General features: G+C 38.4%; 1 protein-coding gene across 6 annotated transcripts in view; it reads right to left on the reverse strand.

Moving 5' to 3' along the window:
* Positions 1–19,291, reverse strand: part of PHACTR1 (phosphatase and actin regulator 1) — a 308,524-nt gene that overhangs the window by 218,631 nt on the left and 70,602 nt on the right. The window lies entirely within an intron of this gene.

Below are 19,291 nucleotides of genomic sequence, written 5' to 3' on the forward strand. Positions count from 1 at the left end.
AAAACATGGTATCAAGCAAACACACATTTTACTTCATTAACAGCATTCACTAGGGAACAGAAGAAAAACACAGTATCTAATAACTCATTGATCAGTACAAGCACTGAAGAAGAGCGCGAAGTCCACAAGAAAAACAAAACCATGATAAAACCTCTCTTTTTTGTTTTCTGTCTTAAGATTTTGACAGTCACAGGGTGGAGGAACACCCGATGCAATCCAGCTGAGGGCTGATAGTCTCTCTTTTCATCACAGGGACATATGCAGCTGCATGGGTGTCAGACTGAAGAAAAAATCGGACTTTAATCAAGCACTTCATTAGCAGCCTGAACTCTTGACAGCCACACTTTTTTCCTTTTATTACCTTTAAAATAAAATGTTATCATTTGATTCAAAACAAAGAGCTACGAAAATCCAAGACAGACATCCTTGAAAGTTTCTAGTTGGAACTTAAAAACATAAAACCCCATTTAATTCTGTAGTCTCTTATTTTAAGTATCATAAAAAAAGGAGCTTACAGTTTTCTTTTTGTTTCAAAAAAATCACAAACCCCAAACCACTGAAGATATTTCATATAATGCTAGTCAGATTTTTGGAAAGTCTTTTGTTATCACATGGTTGTAAGACCACTGAAGAATCAGGGTCTCAAGCCACAGCTTAGGACTGGGTTTGGTAAGTGTAGTAAGGACAGAGAATTCTTAAACTAAGAACTGAACTAGAAAACCACATTATACTCTCACTTAAAAGTGCTATGAAGCCCAAATAACACAAGAGCAGTAGAGTTACCAAGATTAGAAAAAAAACATCTTATGCATGTATTTATGTCACCCATGAACCCACTGTAGAGTATAAGGATCTACACCTGAGGTACTTGCTCTAAATTCTCTTTACAGTCAATGTAGAAAAGAGATGACAGCAGCTTGTCTACCCTTAAAGTGACCATCATCATATGGAAAATTAATTTCTCCTTAAAAGCCATGAAATGTCTCTTTAGTTCTTTTGTCTGAATATAGGGTCTAAGAGGATTAGGTCAGATTTAGATACCTCCATTGAACATACTCCTTGTTAAAGGACATGAATCCTATCCAAACTGTCTTTTTGTTATGCATCTAGATCTGCTGGGCCTTCCTTCCCATGTTATCCCATGAGCTGCTGCAAAACAAATGCAAATTCTAATACACAGAACCAAGAGCTCTGCACCTCTGCTAGGCTATTTAACAGAAATATTTGATCTGGAGGATTTCATCCTATTGCCTGTTACAGAAATATTAAATCGGGAGTAACTCCCGGGGCTGCAAGCACCATGTGTTAAAGAAAGAAAGGGGAAAACAATTCAATCTGTAGAGTAAAAACAATTTGAGCTAAAACAATGCTGATTTATATCATCTGGTCTTAATTTTTCTGGCTGTTGGTTTGAGGGGAAGAGGAGCCTTTTCAAGCTGTTCTCAGCAATGAGAAAGCCTTGCTACATTTTTCTCAGGTGCTTTGGGAGGCAGGAACACTTGGCCCTTAGGGATCACCCCCTCAAGCTTCTTTCGTTTCAGTCATTGCAGCACAGGTCCTCCTGTACATGATGGCCTCAAGGGGAGAACCAGCCAGTTCCTCTCAAACATACAGAAGACCCCTCACCAGTCACCACCGAGGTGGTAAATCTTAACTTGTTGTCTTAGGTTATAATGTAAGATGTAACCAAAAGTATGTATTCTATCACCAGCTGTTAAAACCAGGTGGAGCAGCGTTCTTTGTCTCTTCCATGACACATCCCTGATAACTCCCTCCTGGGGATGTCTTCTGTTAATGGGCCATCCAGCCTCACTTCGTGACTCATAAAATTACATCATCCCATTGTGAGATGTTCTGCCCAGGGGGAGGAACCAAGCATTCCCACCTGGATATAATCTGAGGTTTGGAACACCACACTCAGCCCTTACCTACTGGATTCCTAGAGGACAAGAGCTACATAACCACCATTAGACCTTCAGAGGAAGACCAGACCCTTCTACAGGGTCACTGCTTCAACAGAACCGTATCTATCACTTCAGAGAGGACCGCAGCCACCCCTTAATTGGACTGCTACCACGGCAGGGCATCAGGTTATATCCTGACTCTTGTCAGGTTAAGGCAGTGTTTCTGTATTATTGCCTTGTTATAAATATTAGTAAATAACTGTTATTCCTATTTCTCATATCTTTGCCTGAAAGCCCCTTAATTTCAAAATTATAATAATTCGGAGGGAAGGGGGTTACATTTTCCATTCCAAGGGAGGCTCCTGCCTTCCTTAACAGACACCTGTCTTTCAAACCAAGACACGTGTGGATTTCTTGTTTGGGACGAACTCTGTGGGGACAAAATAATGTAGAGAAAGAGTCACTGCAAAGAGGTTCACATCACTAAAAAGAGAACGAAATTTTAAGAACTGTAGGGTTTGTATCGGTGAGAGACTTCAGCAAGGGCCAAATATTTTCAAAGCAGGAAACAAATATCTCTTACTAACTTTCTTTGCCTAAAACCTGCAGCAGAAAGATATCCAGGTATCCTGAGTGTCAGTGGGCTGTCTCAAAAATTCATAATAATGCGAAAGCTATTGAATTTCCCCCGATCTGTCTGCCTGTTGCTGCAAACCTCTTCTCATCCTCCCCAGTTTATGCAGTCAAAATATCCACACAAAGAAAACCCCCCCAAAATCCCACTCAAAGATGCTAACCATGTGAAGTACTGCACAAATGCAGACTTTTGGGGAGGAAGGGAAGCCTGGCACTGTTTTCTTCTGTTGTTTTATTTTTCCATTGTGTTGACCCTTTAGGATTAACACCCTAATGTAAGCAGTGGCTTAGACTGTCATGATTTCCCTGTGATACTCTCAACAGGCACAAACCTGGAGGACTCATTGCCCAGTCTATTTTCCACTGCAACTCGAAGTATCTGGGCACAAGTCATTGAAAGCAAACAGCTGCTCTGCAAAGACTGAAGTTCAAGGATGCAACGGATGCTCCAGCACTTTACAGCTAAGATGGAAGCAAAGTCCATCCAAACCTCAGGGAAAGAAGTATTTCCAATATTTATTTTAAATATTGATGGTGTTTTATGAGTGTCTCACAGGAGTCCTCCAGAGTTCATCCCAACCCATTACTGCTGATCCGGTGCGGATACGTAAAACCTGTCTCAGCAAACCATTCACCCCAATGCCACTTCCCCATAGGGAGGAATCTTTACAACTTAGAAAAATAAAATTAAGCACAGTATTACAACAGCATTCTTCATGTTTCAAAAAGAAACTGCTAGTGACTTTGATTCATAACACAGTTAATGTGCATGGTACTAGTAAGGCCAATTTCCTGTGATTGGTTTTTGCAATAAATTTAAGAGGCCAATTTCTCCAAAAAGTTTTTTAGGTTTTATCTGGCAGGATTTGACAAAAGAGAGGGTTTAATAGATTTTGCTATTTCACCAGTGCACCACTGAAAAATTAAGACCTGTTCCCTGGGAGAATGACTGAAATGTTGATAACAGCACTGGATTTATATTTCACCAATTCTGTAGCTCTGTGATAACTACCACAGGGGATTCTCAATAACTCATTAAACTTAAGCCAATCTGTCATGCTGTTTTCTTCTTTAGGTCTGACTGATATGTCCCCATTCTTTTATTGCTTTTATTTTTTACCACTTAAGATGAATTTCTGCAGAACCACTGAAACGCAGACAGCATGTTTACCACACGTGTGTGGAAGACTTAGAGGTGCTTTGTGTCCATCCCTTTTGCTCCCAAAATTCATGTATATGGTTGTTCGGGTAGTGATACTCTAGAGCTCACCTGTCGACCTTACTTTTATACTACAATGGGATTACTTTTCTTCTCCACAATTAACTATTCCCTGACAGTTTTCCCCAGCCTTCAAGTAATTTCTAATCATGCTTTAAACTTCCTTTTTACTTTTTAAACTAAGAGCACATGAAACAGCCTTACCTTCTGTTACTTGTGACAGTCATTACATTACCCTTTTATAGAGATGGAGCCAGCATGCTGGGCATCTGCATATTTTAAGAAAGCGAAGGGTACGCTCCCGTTTCCCTTCATCACATGCAGTGAATTCACGTGACAGAGTACGGAGAAAAAACCCCCAGTAATCTGCTCACCAAAGACCTTACTAGTCTGCTGATAGAAATAAGGTTTTTAAAGATAATATCCTTTGCATATTTGGACTCTGTTTTGAGCAGACAGATTGGGGTGGAATACTTGTCAGCAAATGTAATGGTGAAGATGAAAAACACCCAAACAGTTCTAAAAGCAACCAGAACTGTGAAACAGCAGAACCCCTGCTACAGACATGAGTTATTTTTACAAAGAGAAGCAGGATGGATGGCAGGAATGGCTGGTGGAACAGTTTTTGAGGAGTGATGCCCCACTCAGGACCTGACTGCTATTTACCACTCCACAGTATAGGAAGAAGCACCAGGACTCTGGCCTGGACTGCTGGATCAGCACACCCAGGTGGCAAAGACTGAGGTCTAAACTCTACCCATAATCATTCTAGGGGCTTACATAATGACAGAAAGGCTAAAAATGCACTAAAGGAAAGCAACAAGAATAAACCATTTAAACCATTTCAAGTATGACTGGGACATTTTCTAATGCTCTTATCTGACCTGAAACTCATAGATACAATCAGAAAACAAAGCCCTACTGCCCCTATTCCTTTTTCATGCATGGAAGTACCTTCAAAAGGTAAATTATCACTCAGCTTCTCCTCAGTCTTTGAAAAACAGCTCATAACTGGGGAAGAATGCATAACAGCCTTTATATTCTCACCTAGGTATTCCTCTAGGAACCAAGAGAAAACTCTTGCATTCATAAAGGCCACCTTTCAAGGCTTTGGCAGCTCTGGAATCAACACAGCACAATCAAGGAGAATTGATTTTTATTGGTTTTACTGCAGACTCAGTTCCCTTGCACTCAGAAAACCTAAGCATATGTACAGCTGGCAAGGCTGAGTAGAAAGCTTGTCTCCATGGGTTTGTGATAAAATTAGGTCTTACATATTCAAGCATCTGTATTGCTCTTTTTGCATAGTTATTATTTAAGGCTGTGCTAAGGTACTACAGTTTTCCCTAAACGCAGGAAAGGGTGGAATTTAGCCTGGTACTTTCTTACATAGGGTGAAAAAATCTCTACTTTGGGGTTCATGATGCTAAAACTATTTTATATCCAACTAGTACAACATGCTGCTGCTTCTCATTTTATCTACAGACAAGAAGGAACAATGTTCATTTCTTGAACACATGCACTTCTTGCTGTTACATGAAAAGAACTCATCTCACTTCACCAAACAAGAATATAAATGAGTAAATGTAAAAAAAGTCTATACAGAAAATTAAAAAAAAAAATTGACGTCCTACTTATAAACAGGAATATTCCAAAATTATTTCATGTTGAGACTCAGAAATGAACCCAGCAAAGTAGGCTCACGTTACAATACAGACTTGTAAATTCTTTAACATGATTAGCTTTTAATTGGTTTAGAGGAAACTCAGTGAACATTCTCCAAATTAGGGTACAACGTGAAGAAAACACCACCAAGACTTCCATCATTGCAATACTGCAGGAAATGAGCTCTGTCCAGTACATTTCATTAAGAGACTGTCCCTTACTAAATGTCACACTGAGACCAATACTTCTAGTAAGATTATGCTATTTCCTTTGGTCTGAAAAACAAATATATTTTCTCAGAAAAAAGTCCAATTTAGGATAACACATAGGCTTATTCCCCTTCAGAGACTTGTCTCTCTTCAGGACATGCCTTAGCTATATGCTAGGGAAGGAGAACTCTAGAAAACCTTCAGGAAGCATGTGATAAAGACACTGCAAGACAGGACACTGGATGAAGTGGACCCCTGGTGCAAAGCAAGTCTAACAGTTACCCCATTTCAAATATGAAGGTTTCCTAAAGTAGTAAGAAGAAAAATCTAGGCTAAATGCTTCAGGGGCAGTTTAAATCACAATCTATTTTCAGAGGCTGAGACTTCAAGTGCATCTCAACAAAACAACTGGTTTTAAAACAGTTTTTTCACTTCTGTTAAAAAAGGCAATAAACACAAAGCCATCTGAAATGAATTCCAGCTTTCTTAAGCCATGTCAGCAGAAGAACACATTTGCATTAGACAATGATTTCCTACCAGTAGAAGAATGGGGAGATAAGGCAGATCATTTATCAAACAAAACGCCAATGCAAACCAGAAACATTTCTCTTGACATTTGGACACATTCCAGATAAATTTGTTTATTTCCCAGCCCAAGGTCGCATTCAATGAGTTACTGCCTTGGATATCAAAATACCCAAAGGATACAGTGTATCAAAGTAGGCGGAGGTTTTTTTTGTTGTTTTGTTTTGTTTTGGGGGGTTTTTGGGTTGTGTGGTTGGTTTTTTTTTAATGGGAAATCAAAGGCTCAGCAAAGTTGTATTAAATTACATAAAAGTGAGTTAGTAGAATCAGTGCATCACCTCTGTGTAAACAGTTTCCTTGCAGTGTTGGATTGTTCCCCATCTGTTGAGCTGAAGTGGTGAGGAACAACCCGGAGCTAAACTCTGCAAGAGCTCCATTTCTATTTAAACAACCCGTCTACTAAGACAGCTACACCCATTAAATCGTTCTGTACCTTCACAGTAGCAAGCTCTAACAAGCCCTGGTTTGAGACCATAGATTTGTGTAAACAAATAGAAAAGAGTAGCTATTACATATTTTGAAACAGCAAACAGAAGCCTCTCCTTTAATCTCATGCTTTTCTGGGCCAGTTTTATCAGGACTGTGCAAACAAGCCCAACCTCCCTGCTCACCATCACACAGATGCTTACAGAAGACATGAAAGCGACACAGGAGGCAGGACCAAGGTTTGGAAGACCACACAGGGCACTTACGAGATTAGGCATTTATGAGTGCAGAATTTGTTCTAATTATGCAGACAAGTACAGAATCTGAATTCTCTTCAGTTTTTAGACTTTGTATGCATTTCTGGTGGGACTGCTGTAGATGGATGCACACTTCTGGGCTCTGCCCTGTACTCAGTGTAAACCCATTCCCTGAGGAACTGAAAGCTGACAGCCATAGTTAGTGAATGCAGCATTATCCAGAACTAATTTAAAACACAAGCCTTGAGGCTTCAATATTACATTATACTCAGATACTCTGCATCTCTAAGCCTTAACTGAAGTTAGAATTGGTCAAGTGAAAATAACAGAACTCACTAATTAACCATATCTTTTGATCAAGTGTTTTATTTGACTGACCTCTGATTACTACATGAAATTTTCCAGAAATCTGTAATGGGGAATGAAAAGGGAAGCACAATTTAAAAATTGTGTATCTTTCAAGGTAGATCTATGATTGAGCTAAGTCTATACAGCAATATTTGCTTTATTTGGCATCTCATTATTTGTTTAATCATGAGTCTATTTAGAAAGACATTTCAATAATATTAAGTTTCATGGACAACATAATATGCAAGCGTTGGTTCTGAAGGTCCCCACAGAATAATTAAAACAGATGTATGAGAAGCAGAACTAGTAATTTCTAAATATGCCTAGCAGATCCTTATGCTATTTTTCCTCCTCAATAACTCACATCTGCAAGCTACATTCTAGTGTTTCTTCAAATCAAGTTCTGAATAAGTTCTGAGCAGCACAGAATGCTGAAATTGTACATTTGACCAATGTGATGAGAACTGCAGAGCTCAGAACTTCCAGAAAGCAGCCCACAAGATATGGCTCTTAAACCTAACCTCAGACAACATAAATGGAAAATACTGGCAGGATTCCCAACCATCTTGGGTTTAAAATTTAGGCTTAAGGAAAATAGCACTGATATATTTATGAACACAGACTTCATACCTGAAGGTAATTCTAGGTATAAAGATGCTTTATTCTTCTCGAGTTACTTTGTAATTCATATGTTATAATGTTTTCCTGTCACTTGTTATTCTATATTTCACAGATAAAAAGTTCAAGTAAGCAGAGATAGAAACCACTGTTAGGTCTGGTGTGGGCTTTTTGGGTGTATCTTTTTTAATTTCATTTTGTAATTAAATGGTACAGATAACTCTGCTCATTTACCCTCCCCAGACACGGGTGCTAGATTTTTCCTCCCTCTTCTCATACAGGATGCTGAGAATACCTTCTCTGACGCAGCTCTCTGCCAAGGCAGGAGCAACCCATGGAGATGCTCCACACAAAAATCTCCACATTGGAAACATATCATTTGACAGCTTCCAGTCTGTCAAGGAGGACATTATTTTCCCAGCTGTCAAGGACTTCAACTCTGCTGTTGCTGTTTTTAAACACTTGGGTATGTGGGAAATTGTAGCCTTTCTAAATTTTTAAGATTAGGAAAATTTAAAATCCTCATATTCATTATAGTATCTATTGTATAGTATTATCAGATTTCACTTCTCAGCCCTACATAATATCCAGATGGGAGATGGATTTACTAATCTCTTCAGACTCGAAAATGAAACTTAAGATTTGCCAACAACTTTCTCCATGAATTCCATACAAGAAGTGTGTGTGTGTAGAAAGCTTAGAAATACATAAAGAATTGACAGAATATGCTCTGATACGTTGGGTCAGAAAAACAGCAGCAATATTCTGTTTGAGATGGTCATAATTCAAAGCTGGCATGATTTAAAACAAAAAGCATCTTAAAAGTATTACTTTCAATAATTATTATGGAAGTCTTTCCTTTAAAATATTTTTTAAAAATGTACCTGCTTTCACTGTACACAACTCCAGAGGACATGACATCATGGCTCTGATAGTTCTTTGCAGTGACAGTCAAAAAAGGGAACTAAGCCAGTCTGTTCATCATCGTTCTTGTCAGCTTATCATTTAACAGGCATCTCTAAGAGAAAGCAGGATGATCTACTTACCACTTCTGCTCATGGTAAGTAATGGCTAAAAAAGAATTCTGCCCTGAAGTTCAGAAAATACTGCAGCTATTGCAATTCTTCTACTGTTTCAGACGACACTGCCTTCACCGACAGGCAACCATTAGCCTTACCTGATATTCTTGCGAGTAGAATACTTTCTTGGGAAGTAGAATTGTTCAGCTGAAACACCATTAATCTTCAACTCTATGCGGAATATGCATCTTCTCTCCTTCTCATGTCATAATTTAACTCTGAACAAACTTGGTAAGAGCAAAGACAGCAAAGCAACACATGAAACATCTTGTTTGATCCTTTGACTTTTTATGGGTTATCCCCTAAACTGGAAAATTACTGTTTTCAATACACTGATGTGATGAAATTATGGTATGATTATGAATGAAATTCACAGCAAAGATGATGCATTAACTCTTTTCTACTGTATGAGTATGTAACTATTTCCTCCAGTGGAACCTCAACTCCTCTTAGGTTCTAATTGTGATCCTCAATATGGGATAGAGACGTAGAACAAAAAGGAGACACTTGGGTATAAATTTTGACTGTACATGGCACAAATGTTCTTATGTTACCTGGCTATCAGCATTAATATTGGAGAAATTTCTGGCAGAATGACAAATCAGGCACTGGCTAGTTGAATAGGTACGTTTGCTACACTTACCGACATTCCAGCTGATTCCTTCTGCCACATCTTGGTTTGATTTTGAACTTGGAAAATAACTTATGGGCATTTTGCAAATGTATGATTTGGAATTAGTTCAACTCTAGGGAAAAAGGCACAGATTTCTAGATATTTCCAATGAAAATTATTTGGCTTTGGACAAGTCTTTTACTTGGACAAAGTAATTTACTGAGAAACATGCATACACATACTAATTTTTACCTTCTGCTCTTCTAAAGCTTTTATTTTAACAATACAAGGCAGAAGGAAAGGAGGGTATCAGCAAGTCTGGTGCAAGAGAGCAGTATAAAAGAGGCCAATTATTTCCAGAATGAAACTTGCAACTAATGTTTCAAAATACCTAAGTTACAATCTGCTGTGACACTCTTAGGCTAGGTTCCAGCAATTAAAGATATGTCTATTTTGGATAGTACTGCAGAAATAAAGGAATTCAAGATTCATCATCATAATAGTTCAACTTTGCACACTTTCACTGAGTTAAAGGGATAAAAATTCCCCACTTGTATGACAAACACTTGTGCTCTCAGCTTCAGTATGACTGGAAAGGATGTATTAATAGAGATCTTAAGAAATCATGTAAGTGACTAGAATTCTCTGCAACAGAGTCTGTATTTTTCATCTTAATGCAATTCCACATCTACAAGATTCTAGTATGGAATGACAGCTGTGTCATTGCATCTTTTCTACAGATGCACATCTTTATTTTCCAGAGTAATTATACATCATCTTGAGAATTTCTTTTTAAAAAAGCCTCCCAGTGCCATCAGTGATGGATTACAGTGACCAGAGTCCATGAGGTATTTGATTAAATACACATTAAAAGAAGGAAAATGTGCCCAGTTTAGCAGGGTCAGGTAGCCAAACTTCATCTCTTTCCATTCCTTCTCATGTGTATTTTCTTTTCTTCACATGCAAGTGTTTTAGAACTATAGACTGAAGACCATCAGAAACTATAGATGAAATGATTCTGGTTTTGGACCATATAGTGAAGATACAGCACCATTAAAATTGGATAGTTCAAGTTCTCCTGATAATTTTATGGAAGAGCGGAAAGTGTATGACATTTTCAAAACAGGCAGGAATGCTTCAAATGGATTTCTCATTGCAGAAAAAAAGTAAAATTCCTAAGTCTTATAAGAGCCACAGAACAAAGTTGCTGTCTTCTGATCAGGTCCAGTTAAAACAAAAGAAAGAAGCAAAACCAAATCTCACAAAAACCCCCAAACCAACCAACAAACCCCAACCAATGGAAAAATAACCAACCCACACCAAAAAGCCTCAAGCCCCTCAAAACCCCCAAAACCATCTCTTTTGAAGACTCTACTTAGATCAATATAATCTGTGTCACTGGTGCCAAAAGAAGCAATTTTCACCCTTTCAACTGATAAATTCAGATTATAAATCAACGAGTTTTCTATCTTATTTAAATGCTGCCTTCTGTTTAAAAACATACATGTTGCTGTTGGAAAGTACCTGACTTCAGAAACTGTGGAGTAGTCTATTAATCCTGTTTAAGAGACACAGAGGGCAGTATCAGTGAAGCAATGGAGATTCTGCAAAACCAGGTAGCTTTACAGACATCACGAAAGGGAGCAAAAAGGGATTCAGTAAGTCTTGGGTTTAATCCTAGCATAACTACAAGCTTCTTAAGGCATTTAGATGATAACAATAGATGGATTTTTTACTTCTTAATTTTTGTTTGTTTTGAGGCACAGCTCATTTCCTGTTATCTAGGCTTAACTGGAAGCAAACATAACTACCCTGCAATTTGTTCAGCACCTATGATACAGTGGCAGGCAAATGACTCCTTATAACTGTGCCAGGTGAAATTTGTGGAGGCAGGATTCCAGACTGACACCAAGTTGCAAGGTATAACACGACAAGGTTATACATAAATAATCTTTGCAGTCCTTTTCTGTGCCAGCAGTTTTTAAATGTTAAGACACAGAAGAGCATATTCATGTAAAGTGCATTAAAGGATACACTATATTTAAAACCTCAGCTGTATTACTGTGCAAGACAGCATTTTAAAAGAGTACTCTGAATTTGACTGAAGAAATTAAATGTCCTTAACGTGAATCATCTCCCAAGGTATTAATGAATGATTGTAACTTCCATGATACATATAAAAAATTACCCTACAGTATCATTTGTCAACTGCCATGTAGAAAGCCATCTCCTGTAAAAGAATTTGTTTCAAATTTCAATCCTTTGACATTTTCTAAAATTAAAGTATTTCTTTATGGTAGGAATTTCCAGATTATTAATGAACAGTTAAATAGCTAGCAATAAAATAATAGTTTTAGACAACTCTAATGGTTTCTCTAACTCGTCATAAAGGAACACCATAAAATGACAAGTAGTATGTTAACATTAGTTCCACCACCTGAAATTGATTTTAAGTGGATATCATCTACATTTTTAAGTGGATATAATCTACACCAAAGTATTTTTAACAGTCAATGGTTTGCATTTGTCTCATAGGACACTTTTTTCTTGGGTTTTTTTTCTCCATATTTAGCTCATATTGACCTTTTAGGCTAGCAGGATAGTGTCTGATAATCAAAAATAACATCATAACATATACAACTAACTGAAAAATTATGTTCTGAACATAAGTAGAAAACTTTCATCAGATAACAGAAAATTTCCATCAGATTTCAAAGCAGTTTTACAAACACCACAAAACTGCTATTATGCAAAAAAAATTGTACGAACTATGTACAAGAGTACAGGTAAAATGGGATTAGGGGAAATTAACAGCTAGACAAAATTTAACTAAATGCAAGTTAGGCATGGATAGGGACAAGTATGTTAGCAGAACTATATGAAGAAAGTAAAAAGTGAGAGTAGACTCAGCTGTCACCTGAACTACACAGGAACTTGTTTTTAAACCTTAACCTTCTGGTGTGAACTGCACACCCAGACGTACCACAGCTCTCCACTCTTACTGACCTGACACTTGATCATAAGCATCTTCCCCCCCAAGCTTCCCATCTGGTGGGTTCTTCCTGAACAAGCTAGCCAAATACTGTAATATTTAACCCCTTCAAAAAAAAGCAGGTGGTGCTGCACACCTTTCACATAGCACAGAAGTGGGAAGAGTGTTGAGAGATTTGGGTTTGCTCCCCTTGCTACTGTGAAGGATTTCACACTCCTGTCTATCAGGACAACACTCAACCCAGTGGACTTCTGAGATACTGAAACACTATAATACTATAAACTTAACTACACCACCCATGTATTTGCCATGATCCTGTAGAAAGATGCCACAATTATTGTCTCTGTTTTATATTCCTGAATATCATTGCTAAGATGCTTTAGAACATAAAAACAACAACAGGACAAAACTAAGAGCAATCTCACCCAATATCCTGGCCTTGATAATTGACAAAAGTAGAAGTCTACAGGACAGCCCAAGAATAGAGCAAGCAAGAAATTACTCTTTTCCAGTCTATTCTTCCAGGCTTGAATACATGGAGGCTCAGGGACTACCTGATCTAAAAGAAAAGTTTTGTGGTTATAGCCTTTGGTAGATTTCTTTTCCATTAATGTCTCCAGTCTTCCCTTAAAAACACATACAGTTTTAGCATCAACATCCTCTGTTAAGGAATTCGTAACTTAACAGCACAATGTGTGAAGAACTATCTCCCTTTGTTTGCTTTGACTCTGCACCACGTGAACTTCACTTAAATCCCCAGCCCTCATATTGGAAAGGATGCTGGACAACTGATCACTAATTCTGCTTTGCACCCAACCTCTTTTATGTGCCTGCATTGTACCTCCTCTCAGCTGTATCATTTTCAGGCTGAAAACTCCTAGTGGAAGTAGTTCTTCAAAATTATTTCCCTCATTTTGATCACCCTGTGACATTTTCATTGCACTATATTTCGTCCAATACAGGCCCACCAGAACCACAAAGAGCATTTATAAGGCAGGTGCAACATACATCAGAGGCACACCAATGTTTGCAGCATCTTCAAAATGATGGGAGGTTTGGCTGCAGAAAGGCTTCAGGATAAGGCTCAAGGAGGAGGGGAGGAGTGGTACAGTGCCAGAATCTGGCTTTGGAAAAGAGTCATGCAAGAGCAAAACCAGTTTCAATTTTGCAAACAGGCAAGTTAAAGAGATTCCAGCCAGCAAGCAACTTTGTCACTATGTTATGAACAACCTTCAAAGGATGAGGAGTCAAGAAAACATGAGTAAAACAAAGATGTGTGTGAGGTCAAAACCAGTTAAGCAAAGAGTTCAAAGCAGTAATGAAAAGAAACGTAAGAAGCCTCCCGCTAGGCTTCTCCTATCTAGCATAAATCTAGATGGATCACAAGGTTACTTTTTTGGCAAAGCCAGACTGCTGTCTTAAAAAGTGTTAACCTGATTAGTGCCACTTCTGGTTTGTGGTTTTAAGCTCAGATGCCCATCTAAGCTGTGAAAGGAACCACAGCCGGATATATCAATAAAGAACAACAACGTCTGAAAGTGACAGTGCACTTCCTGCAGGGAGAACAATCACTCCTGCCCAGAGGTACAAGTGCCACACAGCAGGTGAATTTTACTGAACAGTATTAGGACCTCTAAAGCAAATACTCCCTTCCTTAGGAGAAAGGGACTGTACAATTTCAAGGCTACAATAATGCCTTTAAAACCCAGTAAGGACCATCTGTTGATAAAAGGCAGGCACTGACAAAATAATAATAAATACCCCTCCAAAAAAAAAAAAATTATATTTTGCTTTGCCACTACACAAATGAAAAAGGGACAGATGCCAGGCACAGACTGACAGCTCCCAGGAGAAGGGATGCTGAAGGAGACTGGAAACAAGCCAGAGAAAGCAACACTAAGTCAGCAGATGTTTTGATGCAGGAGAGACAGTGGACATCAGTGGGAATTGGACAGGACTTGCCTCAGACTTCACAGGTCACAGGGCGGAGAAACCTTGGGCTAGCACAGTTAAAACTTGCTGAAAAAGAAAGCATCTAACAGAAGGGAGCAAGTTTCTCCCTATCTCCCTGAACTTCAGGGACTTCTGCCAATAAAAGGTTTGAAAGTAACAGGTGTCATGGCTAATTTATTGGTACACTATTTATTGATTTTCTTCCAAGACACTACATGATAAACCACAAAGATAAACTGAACTGAGTGGAGAGAGGAAAGCAGCACATGATTTTGTAAACTCGTATCAAAACAGAAAGCAATGGAAGTGGTGAAATGCAAAGCACTATGTCTTTTGATAAAACCACTTCTGATGAGTGGGTTTAAATGCAAAATTTTTAGAAAGCAAATAAACTCTCAGGTTCAGCACATTTCTGAAAGAATGAACTCCACTCACACCTGCTTGCTTTTCAATAAGAAACTACTGAGCAGGTTTAAGGAGGCCAAGAGCAAAGTAAACTAGGAAAACAACAGTATTACTGCTTGGTGAACACAGCTGCTACTGTGATTTTGGCTAGCTGTTGACTGTTCTTAAAGATCTAAATTTTCTAATTGCAAAATTAGGTTAGTAATCCCACCGAGGGGTTATATGGTTCAGATAGCTATCTAATCTTTTTAATGAATGGAACTACATGATAAATTCAAGTGAAGGGAAAATAAAGTGTGAAATATTAATTAATTATCACTATATCAGGAAGCGTGTTCCATCTGGCTCTGCAGAGTACCTTGATTTTCTTATTGGAATAAACGGATTAGTTTTCCTTGATTCAGTTTACCCACTTGGGAACCAGAGCCTCTGAGGCAGACTGCTTTCCAATTATGTGTTAAATATTGAGAGCAAAAATCGATTTTTCATCGTTAAATAGCTGCTACACATATTTCCTTATACTGCAAGAATTTCCTTCTCTCTTCTCTGGGCCCATAAAAGTCAAGAGTCAAATCTCATCCTTCTGTAAAGTCAAACCTCAAGGGAGAAAAACTTTCACTACAAAGAAAGAACTGTGGCAAAGGATTGTGTCAACCCAAGTTAACTTCTGTTTCTCTTAGGAGCTTTAAACATGTATAAGCAAATGCTCTGCCATACCATCTTCTCTGCCTCATGCTGATCAAGCAGAATTCAAGTTGTTTAAGAGATGAAATCATCAGGTGACCTGAATTTTCATGACATGGTAGAAAAATACTGCCTCTTGCAAAACTGGGGAGGGAGGAGAATGCTGCCAAGAAACATTTTAGCCACTCTTTTGATCATTTTTCCTGCAGGTACTTTTATGGATAAGATCCACAAGGAAAAATGAAAGAAAGGGACAGACTGAAACTACTGTAGGGGAAGTGAAAAATTGCTCTAAAAATTCACTTGTTTGAATGCTAAATGATGTCTAATAGTATAGCTGAACGTAAATTCAGCTTATGCCTTGAAAAACCCCAAATAAATAAACCCACAACATCTGACCAAAAAAACCCCAAACCCAATAAAACAACCAGTTATCTATTCAGATAATTTAACACAAAAGACTCATTAAATTCTCCACTTCCCACATTTGTTAGAAGGACTACTATTGTGGACTCCGCTGTATTGGATGGTTTAAACAACAAAAACCAGAACAGTACAACCCTATAGAAATGTTTTCCCTCTCCTGAATTTTCCAAGAGTTTTATTAGCAAAGAATGCCACACATTTCAATTCTCCTGCAGTCTCCCCTGTCACTGCTCATACAGATTGGTGGACGCACACTTGGCCTCCAGACAGCACTTAAATCTCAGTAAAGCCCACAATTATCTTCAGGAGTGCCACATCCCAAAGAAGTTTATACTCAGAGTTGAACTCTGTATGTAAAGACATGTGGTCGGCTCGTGTTGCCTACTTGAAATATAATTGCATTGGCGAATTTCCATTTGAACCTGGAAAGTCAAGCACAGCATTGAAATCTCTCTTCACCAGCCACCGACAAATAAAGTTCTCCTGTGCCTCTGCCACAGTTCCGTCACGTCTGGTTGCAGGTGCCAGAGAGCTGCCTTGGCACCCGCGGCCCACTCAGCCCACTGCGATTGGAGAGGTTTACTTAAGTAACCCCAACCCACAGCTCCCTCTTTGTACAGATAATTCTAGCTCTGAATAAACTGTCAATCACATCCAGCAATTGTTCCCGTTTCAGAAGGAGAGGAAAATTAATGGCTGCTGAATCAAGAGAGGTGAATAACATTAACTGATGTGTGTAAGGTACTTGAATGCTGAAAAGCATAGCAAAAGTGCTAACTATTGTTCCTGCTGGTGATGGCTTGTCAATGCCCTGATGCCATCAAAAAGCAGCCCTTCTTCCCTTTTCTAGTCCTGAAGGATTACAAAAAAAAAAAAAAAAGTCACCAAATCCTACACCATCATACTTTAGGATAAAATTATTTTCACCTGTAAGTTGACATATCTTTACAGAGCTCAGACAGGCTGCAGCAGGACATAATTCCTGTTGATGCTTGGACTCAGACAAGCAGCAGCTAACAGTTGTCTCCTGGCCTTTAATTCCAAAGGCCTGGTGATAAAATTAAACAGCTTTTAGAGATGTCTCAGCAGCGAGTGTGCTTGTTCAACAGTCCTTCTGCTAAGGGTATCAAGCTGGATCAGCCACTGCATGGAGGATTTATTTCACATGAATGAAAAAAATCCCCTTTAAGCCTTTCTTCCCCGATACTAATTCTCAATTTAATGTCTTTAAGTCTAGAGCCGGATTTGCATTTGCAGCTTCGACATGAGGGATTTGGTGCATTGGAACAGCCCATCCAGGAGGGAAAGACTTCCGCTCACACTGATATGTGGCCTGATCCAGGCAACCCACTCCAGCTTTCCAATACCTCATTTTATGTTGCCCAAATGGCAACAGCACTCACTAACTGCACCGGGAAACCCAGTTCTTTTAAAAAGCTTAAAAGCCCTGGATAAATAGCGATAACAATTGATACATTATTACTACTTTATTGCCCCTTGTTGCAGGCCAGTGCCAAATATCTTTTAAAAAGAAACTGGTTGTGATTGGAAAATGGGAAAATAACATATAAATGCTCATGAGATATAAAACCATGTTTGTAATAGACATGGCTATGGATTAAAAAACGAAAGGTATTCTTGCAGTGTTTAGATTCCTGGATTTAGTTCCAAAATATATTGGTTTTACTATACAACTTGAAATTACATAGCACCTGGAGAGGTATCAGTTTCACTGTGGTTACCTAAAAACATGTTATTAAGAAACATTCCTGTCACAAAAGTTCTATTACTTTATTGACATCCAATTTTGAAAAAAAAAGCAGAAACTTGAATATTCAGTCTTTCCAATAGAAGCATTAACTTAAGGAAAATAATCTGACACTGAGAACCCAGTAGACAAGTTCATTTTTAATTATTTACATTAATGTCAATTCTAGGGCATTGACACGTTATGCAAGACAAAAATTTCCATTTGCGATACCATTTCCAATTCTTTCTAAATGGAACAATTATACATATCTTACTTGAACAAAACCATTTATAAACCAAATCCAAACACTAGCCTCCAGGTTAAGTCAAAACACAGATTTTTTTTGCTTTGGTATTATGGGACTTAGTGTGGCTTGACTACAAAGAAGTAAAAAGGAATTAAAAAGCACCAAAGTAAACCAGTCTCTTGTCACCTAAAGAAGGGTGAGGATGTGGCAATACAGAGCAGGCTGAAGCTACATCTCTTTGAAAAGGGAAAGAGCTGTTTAATATCGATGTAAAGAGTAGTCAGGTGTCCCAAATAAGTTTTTTAAGGTCCCTTCAACCTTAAAGCACTCATTTAGGACATCAGGTGAACAATATAGTTAGTGACAGGACTGACTAATACGATCAGGATATCAGCTGGGATCCATCAGGTCAGAGTGTAGGACTTATATGATATTGCTAATTTTTTCAAATTTTTTGTAAGACCTTAAGAATTGTAAGTATAGGATGTAAGTTTGCAGTCTCTAGGGGTAACAAAAACAAAATTCAACATCATAACTGTAATGGGTACAAAAGCACAGGGAATATTCAGAAAATAAAAGATGATGGGGTAGCAATATCTGTTCACCACCAAGATGGCAGTTTCAGGATCCATTATAGATCTCAGTCAAGTCAGTAACATCACTGGGAAGAGAAGTGCTACTGCCTCCGGAGTAATAGGAGACACTTCTGCAGGCTTTCTAAGAATTTGCTAGCAGAAGTGAAGAGACAATTGTTTCTAGTTAATATTTTTCTTCATCATCTTGAGTTAATAATATCGTATTTTAAAAGTGTAACTGCTTTTCATTTGGAAGAGAGAAGTGCACTAAAATTGCAATGCTTCAATCTGTTCCTTCTTAAGTGATTTCCATCTGTCAGAGAGGCCACATAAAGAGCCAGCCTGATGGCACTGACAAAAGAGAGGAAGAAAGAGCAAGAGAGCTCCCTCTGTGGCAGAGAAATCCTCTCAAGCATGAGTGTTTAGCTGGATTACAGAGTTCCCGCTGGAAGCAAGCCCAAATTTTTTATGCCCCTGCAGGGCTTTCCACAAAACTGGTTATTTCTGGGCTTGATCTTACCATATAGTACTTATATCATTTTACTGTTCTGAAAATGGAACTTCAAAACCATGCAGTTTGGCACTCACATTCTCTGTTTCACAATTTGCACTGCAAAATCATCTCCTGTTCATCACTCTATTTAATAAAGAGTTTTGGTCTAAATGGCAAATTAAAAGAGAGAAACTCTTTGATTCCTCA

The sequence above is a fragment of the Corvus moneduloides genome, chromosome 1, assembly GCF_009650955.1.
Source record: "Corvus moneduloides isolate bCorMon1 chromosome 1, bCorMon1.pri, whole genome shotgun sequence".
Lineage (NCBI taxonomy): Eukaryota > Metazoa > Chordata > Aves > Passeriformes > Corvidae > Corvus > Corvus moneduloides.